Here is a 15,132-nt window from a genome sequence, read left to right as displayed (position 1 = left end):
ACTTTGCTGAAGCTCCCCTAGAATTTCATAATTTTTGCAATTTAAAGTAAATAAAGTTGGTTTAGACCTATTCCTAGTGTCTTTGAAGAGCTGTAATTACTCTAATTATCTGCTCCAATGCAATATTAAAACATTTTGAACACTCTACTTTATCTCTGGAGGAATGTACTTGGTTTCTAAGAAGTGGCCATCTGTTTTTTTATTTGAATACTCATTGTAGGTTAAAAATCCACTTGTGTGTTTAATGCTATCAGCATCATCCACACAAACTTTCTATTTAAGGGCAGATATGCAAATCACAGGAGGTGTAAAAGCAACAGAAAGACCCAGATTTGACCATTTCCACTCTCTTCTCTATCTAGAGAATATAAAGACTTTCTTTCTATTCTTTAAATGGACTTTCAATAATCTTTATCAGTCCTAGAATTGTCTTTGTGACCCTCCTTAATTCCCTTTCGTTCTTTGTTAATGCACATAGTTTTACAAAGGATTATACAAGTACTGCTATTTGAGAAAAGGAAAGAATGAAAATAAGTGAAATAAAGAGGTTGAATGTCACAGTATCATCATGTTTGGATTAATTTGAAACAATGTAGATGACACTCAAGTTTGACTTCAACTTTTTACACAAAAAATATCATCCAGAGCTATCAGTTTATATCATTGAGGATACTGTAAACTTTCAATCCTGATTGTAATTGAATATCAATGAGTAGTTAAGATAAAGGAAATTATTTATTTTGTAGAAAGCTTTAAATATCATGGCTTGTAAAGAACTTTTTCCTCTTATGTCACTAGTCTGAGAATTTAATAAAGGTATTCTATTCTTTCCTGAGATGGAGCAAGTATGTTCACTTAATATTTTATATTGCATTTAAAAAATTACTGGGCTCCCTGAAATATAGCATCATGTTGACCTCTATTCAAACCTGCATTTTAATAAAAGTGCAGAATTCAGAACAGATATATCAAGTGCTCGAACTTTTAAGTATAAAACACAACTGTATTTAAAATTGACATAATCCTACTTGCCAAAGCAGCACAGAGGAAATCCAGTGTTATCTTATGAGTATGCAATCAAGGGTGGTGCCTGTACAAAATGAATTTCTAAATTTGGGTTTCAGAAACCTAAATTTACTATCTATAGCAGAGAATGAAAAAGGCAACTCTTTTTAAATTGATACTAAAGTTTTAGAATATGGGTGGAATCACCGTTTATTTGTCTGCTTTGTGACTGTTCTCTTGGTTCATCCATATTGTATCATGTCATAAGATTTCCTTTTTTTTAAAAGGCTGATTAATATTCCATTTTATGTGCATATCACATTTTTTTTACCCATTAGTTTGTAAATGAACACTTGAGTTGCTTCTATCTTGGAATTTTTGAATAATGCTCTGATAAATACAAGTGTGCAATGATCTCTTTGAAATTGTGGTTTGATTATTTTTAGATATATACCCAGAAATGGGATATCTGAATTTTATGGCACTTCTATTTGTAATTTTCTGAGAATGCTTCATAGTATGTTCTATAAACTGTTTTTGCATTCCCACCCAAAGGCACATGGATTTCAACTTTTCTGCATCCTCGTCAACATTTATTATTTTCTGTTTTTTGATAGTGGCCATCCTGATGTGTGTATGATGACACTGGGGTTTTGTTGTGCATTTCCCCCATAATTAGTGATATTGGGCATCTTTATATGTACTTATTGGCCAGTTTTATATCATATTTTGAGAAACCTTTGTGTTTTTTACCTATGCAAAGTCAGTTAATTTGTTTTGTTGAATTATAGAACTTCCTTATATAATCAAGATATTAACCCTTTAATAAATATATGGTTTGCAATTATTTTTCTCATTCTGTGGGTGGGTCATTTCATTCTGTTTATTGCTTTTTCAGATGTGCAAAAGTATTAAAATTTGGTGTAGTCCTATTTGTATATTTCAATTTTGTTGCCTGTGCTTTTGGTATCATGGCTGAGAAATTATTGCCAAGACTAACCACATGAACTTTTCCCCATTTTCTTGGAGTTTAATATATGCAATGTTGTATTTAAATCACCAATCCAATCTGAATTAATTTTTAAAATTTATTAGGTGACACTACTTAACATAATTATACAGGTTTCAGGTGTCAAATTCTACAACACATCTCTGTATATCATATTGTATGTTCAGCACTCCCCCAAGTCAAGTCTGTGTCCATCACCTTTATGATCTCATACCCTCCTCCACCTCCCCTGCTCCCAGCAATCACCACATTGTGGTTTGTGTCGATGAGTATTTCTTTTTTGTCCTTTTTTGATCTATTCTTCTGCTTCCCTTTCCCTGACTCACCATCCCACAGCCATCAGCCTGCTTTCTGTGTATGAGTCTGTCACTATTTTGCTTGTTAGTTCATTTTGTTCATCTGATTTTAACATAGTAGTGAAATCAAATGGTATTTGTCTTTCTCTGACTGGCTTATTTTACTTAACATAATATTCTCCAAGTCCATCCATGCTGTTTCGAAAGGTAAGATTTTCTTCTTTTTATGACCACAGAGTATTCCATTGTGTAAAAGTACCACAGCTTTTTTATCCACTCATTTACTGATGGGTACTTGGGCTGAATAGTGTTTCATTCTTCTTAGGATATATTCCCAGAAGTAGGATTGCTGGGTTAAAAGGCAGTTCTATTTTTAATATTTTGAGATAACCCCATACTGATATCCACAGTGGTTGTACCAATGTCAAGAGTCTTCCTCTTCTTGAATTTTTTGAAACAGTATGGATAGATGTTATTTCTTTTGAGTGTTTGGTAAAATTCACCCATGAAGAAATCCAACCCAGAACTTTTGTTTGTTGGAGTTTTTTTTAATATAACTTCAATATCACTGACTATAATTGATCCATTCAAACTCTGATTCTTTCTGAGTCAGTTGTGGAATATTGTATGTTTCTAGGAATTTATCCATTTTATCCAGATTGTCCAATTTGTTGGCATATAGTTATTTGTAATAGTCTCTTAAAATCCTTTGTATTTCTTTGGTGTCTATTGTTATCTCTCCACTTAATCTCTGATTTTATTTATTTGGGTCCACTTTCTTTTTTTCTTGATGAATCTGGTTAAAGGTTTATCAGTCGTCTTTATCTTTTCAAAGAATCAGCTCTTGGTTTCACTGATTTTTCTTTCATATTGTTTATTTTTAATCTCTATTTTATTTCTTCTTTTTATTATTTCCTTCCTTCTACTCACTTTGAACTGTTTATTGTTTTTAAGTTCCTTTAAGTGAAGGGTTATATTGTTTATTTGAGTTTTTTTGTTTCTTGAGGTAGGCCTGTGATACTATAAATTTCCTTTTTATGACTGCTTTTGCTATGTTCTATACATTTTGAATTATTGTGTTCTCATTTTCATTTGTTTCAAGGTATATTTTAATTTATTCCCTGATAACATTGTTAACCTATTCATTGTTTAGTAACATGTTGTTTATTTCCAAGTCTTTGTGTGTTTTTGGGTTTTTTTCTTGTGATTAATTTCTAGTTTTTACTATTATGGTCAAAGAATACTGTTATATAATTTCAATGTTCTTAAATTTATTGAGACTTGTTTTGTGTCCTAATATGTGATCTATCCTAGAAAATGTTCCATGTGTACTTGAAAAGAATGGATATTCTGCTGCTTTGGAGTGAAATGCTCTGAATATATTAATTAAATCCAGCTGATCTAATGTGCCATTTAAGGCTACTGTTTCTTTTTTGATTTTCTGTCTGGATGATCTATCTATCCTGTCAATAGGGTGCTAAAGTCCCCACTATGATTGTATTGCTGTCTGAGTTAGTTTTTGTATGTGGTGTAAGGTAGATGACTGACTATTCGTTTCTTAATATCTAGTACTGTTTGTTGAACAGACTTTATTTTCTCCATGGTATATTCTTCTCACCCTTGTTGAATATCACTTGTTCATGTATTAAAGGGTTTACTTGTGAGCTCTCAAGTTTTTTTTCCATTGGTCTATAAATCTATCTTTATAGACCAGTATCATAACATTTTAATTACTGTTACTTTATAGGGTATTTTTAAATCAGGGAGTATGAGGTCTCCAAGTTTGTCCTTGTTCTATTGTTTGGCTATTCAAGGTCCTTTGAAGATTTTTTTTTTTTTTACTATTTCTGCAAAATATGTCATTGTGATTTTGATAGGGGTTGCATTAAATATATAGATTGCTTTGGGTAGTATGAATATTTTAACAATTAAGTCCAATTTGTGAGCATGAGATGTTTTCCATGTATTTGTATCTTCTTTGAATTCTTTTAACTTTTTTACTTTTTAGTATATAAGACTTTTACCTCCTTGCTTTATTTTATTCTTAAATATTGTAGTTTTTTATGTTAAGTAAATGAAACTTTATTTTAGTTTTCTAATTGGATTGGTCATTGTAAATGTTTAAGAATGAAACTGATTTCTGATGCTACATCCTGCAACTTTGCTCAATTCATTTATTAATTTTAAGAATATTTCCGTGGAATCTTCTGGGTGTTTTACGTGTATAGTCATGCCATTTATTGACAGTGAATTTTAACTCTTTCTTTCCATTCTTTATACTTTTTACTGCCTGATTACTATGGCTAAAACTTCTAGCACTGTGTTAAATAGTAGTGACAAGAGTGGGTATCTCCATCTTGCTCCTGATCATAGGGAAAAGCTTTTAGTGTTTCTCCAATAAATATATGGGTTTTTATCATACATTGCTTTTATTATGTTGAGGTAGTTCCCTTTGATTCCCACAGTATTGACTTCTGTAAATAGCTTTTTCTGCATCTGTTCATGATGATCATGTGGTTTTTGTCCTTTTTCTGTTAATGTGGTATATTAGATTGATTGATATTTTCTTCTTTCAAACCATCTTTGCATTTAAGTATAAACTCCACCTGGTCATAATGTATACTTATTAAAATTTGTGGTGAACTCAGGTTTATATAATTTTTTTAGGATTTTTATGTTAATATTCATCAGGAATATTAGTCTATGCTTTTCTTTTCATGTTGTGTCTTTGATTTTAGTATATAGGGTACTGCTGACCTCATAGAATAAATTTGGGGGTGCCTTTTACTTTCCGTTCTTTGGAAGTCTGAGAAGAATTGATGTTAAAATTTTTTAAACGTTTGGTAGAGTACTTCAATGAAACCAGCAGGTCCTGCAGTTTTCTTTCTTAGGAGGTTTTCAATTACTATTTAATTCCTTCATTAGTTATAGATCTGTTCAGATTTCTTTTTATTTCCTCAGGATTGAGCTTGGGTAGAGTGTCTACTTCTTAAAGTTGATCCATTTCTTCTATGTTATCCAATTTGTGTACAATTGTTCATTTTAGTCTCTTGTAATTATTTTTATTGCTGTGACATCAATTATAATGTTTCACTTCCATTTCTAATTTTAAATATGTGAATCTTCTGCCTTTAACTGATCTTATCTAAAGATTAACTCTTGAATTTGTTGATTTGTCATTACTTAAATTTTATTATTAAAGACTTTAAAGAATGAAAAAGAAGATAATTTCACAAACTGACAATGACTTAGTAGCATGCAAATACTTCAGAACAGGGAGACAAGTATGCTCTTGATGAATTTACATATAATAGCTTCTTATAACAATTTTAAAATGTATGTGTAAATTGGCTTAACATAATAATTTAAAGTGAAATGTAAACATAAGGACAATTTAAACACTACTATTAATTCATGAGTCAATTCAAGAGTAGTGACTAGAAAGACATATTAAAAAGAAATCTGATGTCAAAAATTATTATTATTATTAATTCTTTTAGTGAGAAGAGGGGAGGCAGAGAAACAAACTCCACATGCACCCCAACTGGGATCCACCCAACAAGCCACTAGGGAGCAATGCTCTGCCCATCTGGGGCCGCTGCTCCTTTGCTCAGCAACAGAGCCATTTTTTTAGTGCCTGAGTTCAACTCATTCAAACTAATTAAGCCATGGGTGCAGGGGAAGAGAGAGAAAAAGGGGTGGAGTGGAGAAGCAATGGTTGCATCTCCTGTGTGCCCTGACCAGAAATCAAACCCAGGACATCCTTATGCCAGGTTGACACTCTACCACTGAGCCAACTGGCCAGGGCCAAAAAAAATCTTTATGAAGCAACCGTGAACCTAGGTATAAGCGAAGACCAAGGATTAAAAATCTATTCTTGCAAAGAATATATAGCATCCATCATATACCTGATTCAAAAACTGCATGGTTTCAAAATTATATGTTTCTTTGAGAATAAAAACTACAATAATAATTATAGAGAAACCATTAGAATGAATTCCAAAATATTTTAACTCTGACAAGGCATTCCTGAGTCCTATCTTAAGACACCTATTTTAATTTTGGTGCTATTAGAACATCTTTTTTGCTTTAATTGGTTTTATTTCTCTATTTTTATCTTCTTCATAATCAATATAGTCTCTCTCTCTTTTTTTTGGTGGGGGCAAACTTATTACCAGGTGTCTCCACCAAGGTATCACATCTTCTCACTGTTTCTTCATCTGACACATCAGGCTTCACTGTTTCATCTTCAACTTCTGCTTTGTTCTTAGCATTCAGCTGAAACATTAATTTATCAACCTCAGAATTAAATCCTCTGATGATATTTTTTTATAGACAAGATCTTCATATAATAAGAAACTCTTTTCTTCAATGAAGCTCTTTCTCTTAAAGTACTGTCAAGTCCAAGTATCAGTGCTCTTCTCTAATAAGTTTTTTTTCCTATCCTAATTATTTCTTTGTTTCTAAGTCCAGTTACCTTTGTATGAACTTAATGCATAGTGGATTCTTGAACAGCTTAGTCTTGCTCTGAGCCACCATGCTGGTTCATGCCTTGCCATGTTCTCTGTCACTTTAATTTGTTGATTTTATCAATTGTTTTTCTATTATCTATTTTATTTCTCTCTAATCTTTATTATGTCCTTCATTCTACTGACTTGGGTTTAGTTTGTTTTTGTTTTTTTTCTAATTCCTTGAGCTACAAGGTTATGTTGTTTATTGAAAACTTTCTTCTTTTTTAATGTAAGCATTAACCACTATAAACTTTTCTCTTAGTACTGCTTTCACAGCATCCTATAAGTTTTGATATGTTGAGTCTAAATCTGGTAGTATACCAATTCAAATAACTGCAGAAAAATATACCACTTCTCTCTTTATCATCCCACTACATTTCTAAATAAACTTTAACCTAGAGAAAATTTCATACTCAAAGTTTTATCGAATGAATGACTCAACCATCCCATCATTTAAGTGTTAATAAATTATTTTGTGCTACATTCCTGAAGTTTCTGGTGTCCTATAAGCTGTCAAAGATCTAAAGCTTCTTGAGTCTTTTTCAGAAATGCTTGTTGTATCATTACCTATTCTTGCCAATCAATGTGAACAGTGAGGTCATTCAGTTTCCTAGTATAAAGGTGTCCATAAATAAATGAAAGGCTTTCACTCTCTATTGAAGTTTCTGAGAGTTATACTAAAACAATTTTTTCTATTGTTAAAAATATAGAATAATGCCATTTCACAGTTTTCTAATAAAAACAATAAAAACTTCCAGAGAGGTTTTGTCCCCTCTGTTTTAATTTCATGTTTATAGATAAGATCTCACTTATTTACTCAAGAATATAGGGTCTAAAGTAAACATTTGATTGAAGGTGAAAGCCAATTTTCACTTTATGAACTGTGCCTTGGGAGCTTACTATTTTATTTGAAGATATAATGAGTAGCCAGTCTTTGAAAATGTATACAGTAAAAAATATCTTTAATCCTTTAAAGATATGATTCTTAAAAAAATTAAATATTACCTGGAGTTCTAGCTACATTTCAATACCTATTAATTAGAATTCTGATATTGAGGCTCTGGAAAATCTACATTTTAAATAATAATTTTGTATATTTTTAATGCAGATATTATTTTGCACTTAATAAACACTGTTTTAAAGTCTAATAGATCCCTAGCCAATTGGCTCAGTGGTAGAGTGAGAGCCCAGCATGTAGATACCCTGGGTTCAATTCCCAGTAGGGCACACAGAAGAAGTACTCATCTCCGTCTCCATCCCTCCCACTCTCACTTCTCTCTCTCTCTCTCTCTCTCTCTCTCTCTCTCTCTCTCCCCTTCTTGCAGCCATGCTTCAATTAGAGTGAATTGGCCCCAGGAGCTGAGAATGGCTCCATAGCCTCTGCCTCAGGCACTAAAAAAGAGATCAGTTGCTGCGTGACCAGGCAGTGGCACAGTGGAGAGCATTGGACTGGGATGTGGAAGACCCAGGTTGGAACCACCAGGTTACCAGCTTGAGCTCAGGCTCACCAGCTTGAGCGAGGAGTCGCTGGCTTGAGCATGGGATCATAGACATGACTCCATGATTGCTGGCTTGATCCCAAAGGTTGCTGGCTTGAGCAAGGGGTCACTCACTCTGCTGTAGCCCCCTCCATCAAGGCACATATGGGAAAGTAATCAATGAACAACTAAGGAGCTACAACAAAGAATTGATGCTTCTCATCCCTCTCTCTGTCTGTCTGTCCCTATCTGTCCCTCTCTCTCTGATTCTATCTCTGTCTCTTTCAAAAAAAAGGAGTTCAGTTGCTGAGCAATGGAGCAGTGCCCCAGGTAGATAGAGCATCATCCCCTGGTGGGCTTGCCTTGTGGATCCCGGTTGGTCAGGGAACATGCAGAAATCCATTCTCTGCCTCCCCTCCTCTCACTGAATTAAAAAAAAAAAAAGGAAAAAAAGATTTATCCTAACTAGCAATTGTGTGGGTAGAGTCTTATTCTCTCATAAAAATGAAGGCAATGTTTCTTTCTAAATTAAAACTAAAAATCAGAACAATATTGAATGATAATTTAAAATTTTAAATTTAGATCTCTAATAAAATGCAACTAATAACTTAGGGTGACATTTATATATGGGAAGTGAGAGGTTTTTTTTGTTTGTTTGTTTTTAAATAGGAGAATAAAGGAGAACAGGAAAAAAAAGTCTTAGGATAAAATAGGTTTATTATTTTTTTTAAATGAGAAGGCTTGATTGTTAGAAAATCAAAGCGTTAGTGAACTGAATTCTTTAGGATTCTTGTCAGAGAGTTTGGCTCACAGTGGGTTTAAATTATTAAGAGGACCTTTGGTTATTGTCTTCTCTTTTCATAGAAATTTGATCAGATTTGCTAGGTTGAAGAAGGGAATGGGGAAAGTAGGATCACACATCTCATGAAAACCTCACTGTAGGTCTGTAGTTTACAGTGAAATAATTAAGAGGAGAGAGAGAAAAAATAATGGATTCATAATTAGTGTTCCTACCAAAGAGGTTTGTTATTAAAAAAAAATTATTAGAATGCCATTACATGTTGGCTACAATTTCCAAATTTTATCACAGAATTTAACCAAGTCTCACCACCCTGAATGTAAAAACTGTTCCAAGATGCAACACAATTACCAAGATCAGATTATTACAAAGCTCTTAACTAGTAACTTCTTTCTTACTCTCCACCACCTGATCCTTGACCACCATCCATTTATAAAAGTGCATCTAGAATGATTCTGTTAAAAAATATATACAAATAAGAAAATATCACTCTTCTAATTAACTTTTGGGGACTTCCCCCAGTCACTGTATGTAAAGGCCGAGATCTTTAGTCTGCCTTATAGGGCTCTGAGCAGATCTGAGTTCTCCTTATCTATGTATAAACTTCATCCTTACTTTTTTTTTTTTCACTCATTCAACTCCAACATTTCTTCCCTCCTTGCTGTCCCAGGAACTTACCAGATATGCTCCTTATTTAAATTGTCAGAGTTGTTATCTTACTTTATATCTATGCCCATTAAATTCTTTGTATTCTTTAGGTCATCATTCAAAAATCACCTTCATAGTATGGCTTGTCTTGGCACTCTATCCCAAATTCCAACCATTTAGCATTTCCCATGCCCTTTTCTGATCACTTGTTTTTTTCTCTTTAGCACTTATCCTGATGAAATATATTTTAATTATTTATCATATTCATAGTTCTCCCACTAAAAAGTAAATTTCATGAGAACAAGGTTCTCTGTTTTGTTCTCCAGTGTATCCCCCAGCAATTAAAACAGTTCTTGGCTGATAGCATGAGCTTAATAAACAGTTATTGAGTGATTTAAAGACTTTCTAAGTTTTATTGTTTTAAGGAGCTAACAAAACTTGTTTCTTGAATACTTAGACCAGCAAGAATGCAGTTGCCAGGAAATGACTTAACTCCTATAATAAGGTTAAGCATATAGTGATTCCAAAGTTGCTTCATTCGTTCATGATTTACCAATGTCCTCAAACACCCAAAAACTTCCCATTTCTCCATGATGCTATATTGGCTTTGTAGTCGCTTCTCTTACACATATTCACTTCTTGATCACGATATTGCTGCCTCAACAACAATGTCCAGGGACTCCAAATGAACATTCTATTCCTACAGTTTCCTTTTTAAAAAAAGTAAGAAAGACTTTTCTCCTTGGCTAGAACATGGTGGTGTGCCCTCGCCAACTTTTGCAGTGCTGGTCAACCTGGTCCCTACCACCCACTAGTAGACGTTCCAGCATTCATGGTGGGCCCATCCAGCACCGTTTGGTTGCTCCGCTACTCCCCATTCTATTTATTCACATATATTTACAGATGCTGCAGTGTGCCAAAGGTCTCGGGAAAAGAGGCTTCTGGACTTCAGAAAGTCTTCTGAACAGCCCATCAAGCTCGTAGTTTTTTTTCTTTTTCACACATCGGCTAACCTGCTCCACTATACTTCAGCACCAGTGATGACCAATTATATTAACTTCATTATTTACCTACTCTGGGACTGACCTTTTGAAAACCAAGGGAAGTAATTAACCTTTTGCCAGACCTCTCATGGATGAAGGCTCCTTTTAATCTTATTTTCTTTTTTTTTTTTTACTAATTTTAAGACTTTATTTTAGAGCGGGGAGAGAGAGAGAGAGAGAGAGAGAGAGAGAGAAAGAGAGAAAGAAGGGGTGAAGGAACAGGAAGTATCAACTCTCCTGAATGCCTTGATTAAACAAGTCCAGGGTTTTGAACCTGTGACCTCAATGTTTCAGGTCAACGCTTTATCCACTGCGCCACCATAGGTCAGGCCTAATCTTATTTTTAACAGGTTTTCTGTCACAGAATTTTTTAGCCAGCAGGTTGATTAAAAAAGTTCCTCAAGGCAGTTACTCAAAACTACAAATATAATTATTTCAGGGCAATGCAGATGAATTCTAGTTATAAAGTAAGTGAGTGTTCTCATAGTGGTTCTGGGGGAATCGTAAGAGGAATATTGTTGTTTTATAATCTGTAGAGACATTACTCTGGTTATTCTTGATACTTCTCTGGAGCATTGGTTATAAAAATTCTTGATTATAAAAACAGAAAGAATTACACCCAAAATGTAAAAGTTCACTAAAATGCATATCAGATCAATAATCATATAAATATTTAATACATCAATGTCTGAAATTTCCCATTAACATAAGCACAGTTACTTGTCCGTGTTCCTCATTATTTTCAGCATTTAACAGGTCCAAGTAGTAGCAAATTTCAACTAGGAGCATTTTCCAAAACATCAGTAATTTATATATTTGGGATTCTTTTCTATTGCAAATAAGAATATTCTATGGAAAATTACATAGAATAGAGCATATTTTTAGTTATCTCATTTCTCACCCAGGTGACATTCAAAATTTAAACAAGAGGATAATTTGAATTTTTTAATTTATCTTTTCTGAGTACAGAAAATCATTCCTTGAATTTTGAAATTATTTCCATGGCCATAGAGAAAGGAATTTGCTTCCGGTGACGGTAAAGTTAAGATTAAGTTACTGTTCACTGTTAGGACCGTCTATGGCCCACAATTTTAAATGTTCTCTTCAATAGTGTTTAGCTATATTTAGTTTTTGATTTTCAGAAAAATAAAGGAGTGAAAGTGGCAAATGAAGGAAGAAAGAAAAGAAGGGAGGGCAGGTACTGAGACTTCATGATCTCCCTAGAAATTAAAGAGTATAACTTCCAGCAAAGATACTTACATTCAACTTTCTGAAATATGTGCATATCAGAGGGAAAGGTTGGTGTATCTCCTGATATATAGATATAATATAATCTATAAGATATATAATATATATATCTTAGCTATGGAGTTTTAAAAAGTTAAAAGGAGATATAGAAAGGAATAGCCTTTATAGTAATTTCATTTTAAAATACATAAATTACACACACATAAATGTGTATGCATATATATAATTTATATACTATATTTCCACATATTTTTATTGAAATATGTGTGTAGAAACATAATTATGTCAATTACATGCAGATGTCAGTCGTTTTGTTCACACATGAATACAAGTTTCTTTGGTTATTAAGAAATTCTGGAGTTTATTGACTTTTATAAGTTACGGCAAGACAAGTAAAATAGGAAAGGCTTTTAAACGAAAGCTGAAAGGTTTTTATGAGATCCACACCCCTCCTGTCCCCAGAGAGGCAGAGGAGTAAGAAGCCCTGTGCAGCAAGGTGTGTCACACCAGGGGTTCATCAGCTCTCACAACACTTCCTATTTCACAAAACATAGAAAAACCAGGAAATCTCATTCCAAAAAATCTAGATGCAATACTAAATTTTTTAAAATTCATCATATATGTTTGCTCAGATAAATTTTGCAGAAATTAAAACCACTAATTTCACATGACTGGGAATTAAAATGGGCTACTAGATTTTATTGTTGACAAAGAGAACTAACTACAAACTAAATATTTAAACACAAAATTATATATTTTTCCTTTTGATGTTACTTTTTGGGGGCCAGGGAAAGCATTAACCCTAAACAGGCCAGTATCACAGTGTCACAGACTATCACCACACAACAATATACTTTCAGATATGTGTGTTTAAATAGTTAATAATTAGTTTAGTTTGAGGTCATCCCATTTGTTTATTTTTTCTTTTGCTTGGGGAGACATATCCAAAAATATATATATTGCTAAGAGTGATGTCAAAGTATTACTGCTGATGTTTCTTCTAGGAGTTTTATAGTTACAGGTCTTACAATTAAGTCATTAATCTATTTGGAGTTTGTTTTGTAGATGGTATAAAAACAGGGTCTATCTCCATTTTCTTTTTTGCATATATCAGTCCAGTTGTCCTAACACCATTATTGAAGAGAATGTCTTTACCCTGTTGTATATTATTGCTTTCTTTGCCATAGATTAGTTGACCGTACAGGTTTGGGCTTATTTCTGGTCTCTCTCTTTTGTTCCAGTGATCTATATCAGTGGTTTTTAATCACTGGTTCATGGCCCAGTGCTGGTCTGCAAAAGTTAAACACCCTGATGTTGTATGAAGATTATAGACCCAATGATTATAGACTATAATCTTTATATAACATCAGGGTAGTTAACACTGACCTATGTATCTGTTTTTTATGCCAGTACCATGCTGTTTTGATTACTATAACATTTCAATATAGTTTGATATCAGGTAGTGTGATTTTCCCAACTTTGTTTTTCTTTGTCATGATTGCTTTCACAATTTGAGGTCTTTCATGGTCCTATACAAAGTTTAGGATTAGTTGTTCTGCTTCTGTAAAAAATGCCATTGTTCTTTTGATAGGGATTTCATTGAATTTATAGATTGCTTTGGGTAGTACAGACATATTACCAATGTTAAATCTTTTTTTTGTGTGTAATCTAAAAAACAAAATAAATGAACACACACAACAAAAACAAACTTATAGACACAGAGAAAGAATTGGTAGTTGTGAGATAAAAGATTTGGAAGGATGGGTAAAAAATGTAAAAGGAATTGAGAATTACAAATTGCCAGTTTTTAAAGTAGTCATGGGGATGTAAAGTACAGCATAGGGGATATAGTCAGTAATACTGTAATAACTGTGTATGGTGTCAGCTGAATACTAGACTTATCAGGATATTAACTTTGTAAGGCATATAAATGTCTAGTTACTATTTTGTACATGTGAAACTAATATAATATTGTATGTCAACTATAATAGAAAATATAAATTTAAAGAGTTAATATTTTTTACAACAGGTACCATAATATATCTTTCTTAAAACCAACATTTATTTTTCTCTTATTTCACACATAAAAAACTAGAGTTATTTTGATATTTGGTAGTTTTTCAGTATTATCATGTGTGTGTGTGCCAAATGTACATCAGGGATTAATTTTATTAAAGACAACTACTCTGTAATTACTTATATCCATATTGAAGAGAAAGAAATATGGTCACACAGTGACAGTATACTTGTGTGTCTGTGTGTGTGTTTGTGAAAGAGAGATAGAGAGAGAGAGAGAGAGAAAGCGAGAGGTAGAGAGATTGAGGGAGAGAGACAAGAAGGAAGGGAGATGAGAAGCATCAACTCGTAGTTGTGTCACTAGGTGTTAACTGATTGCTTCTCATACATATCTTGACCAGGGGAATCAGGTCAAGCCAGTGACTGCTTGCTCAAGCCAGCAACCTTGGGCTTCAAACCAGTGACCTTTGGGCTCAAGCCAGCAACCATAGGGTAATTTTGATGATCCCACGTTCAAGCTAGTAACCCCATGCTCAAGCTGATGAGCCTGTGCTCAAGCCAGCAACTTTGGGGTTTTGAACCTCAGAACTCAGCATCTAAGGTAGACACTTTATCCACTAGGCTACCACAGGTCAGGCTAACAACACATTTTGAAAAGATTATTATAATAGCCAATCAACTATAAAATTTTGCCTCATTATATAATATTTTATCCTTCTATATTTTTTCAGTCAAAAATCCATTCACTTTTGAGTGACCTAAATGATCAATCACATTTCCTAAAGGCCCTGAAATTTTTACAATAACATAAAAACCAATCATTTTCTTAGCTTAGTCATTAACTCCTTTCATTTTCCAAATTGTTGCATAAAGAGACACATTTGCTGAAGACACATTTTAGTACCATGAGTAATTGTGTTTCATATAATTCATATGTCAAAGGTTTATTAAAAAGCATGGGCACACATGTGATTCCATTTTATTTAAATCAGCCTCCTCCAGCCTCTGTTCCTTTGGGGAAAAAAATGTCATTTTAAGCTCTCACTCCTCCACTGTGTTCTCTTATTAACAAGATGGAA

The 15,132-nt window shown here is 33.3% G+C and overlaps 1 pseudogene; it reads right to left on the bottom strand.

Moving 5' to 3' along the window:
- Positions 1-1,058: 1,058 nt before the first annotated feature.
- LOC136329737 (M-phase phosphoprotein 6 pseudogene) lies at positions 1,059-6,849 on the bottom strand (annotated as a pseudogene).
- Between the last annotated feature and the right edge of the window lie 8,283 nt (positions 6,850-15,132).

Source organism: Saccopteryx bilineata, chromosome 3 (assembly GCF_036850765.1).
Source record: "Saccopteryx bilineata isolate mSacBil1 chromosome 3, mSacBil1_pri_phased_curated, whole genome shotgun sequence".
Lineage (NCBI taxonomy): Eukaryota > Metazoa > Chordata > Mammalia > Chiroptera > Emballonuridae > Saccopteryx > Saccopteryx bilineata.
The sequence above is the reverse complement of the archived record's forward strand: the minus strand, read 5'-3'. Positions and strand labels throughout refer to the sequence as shown.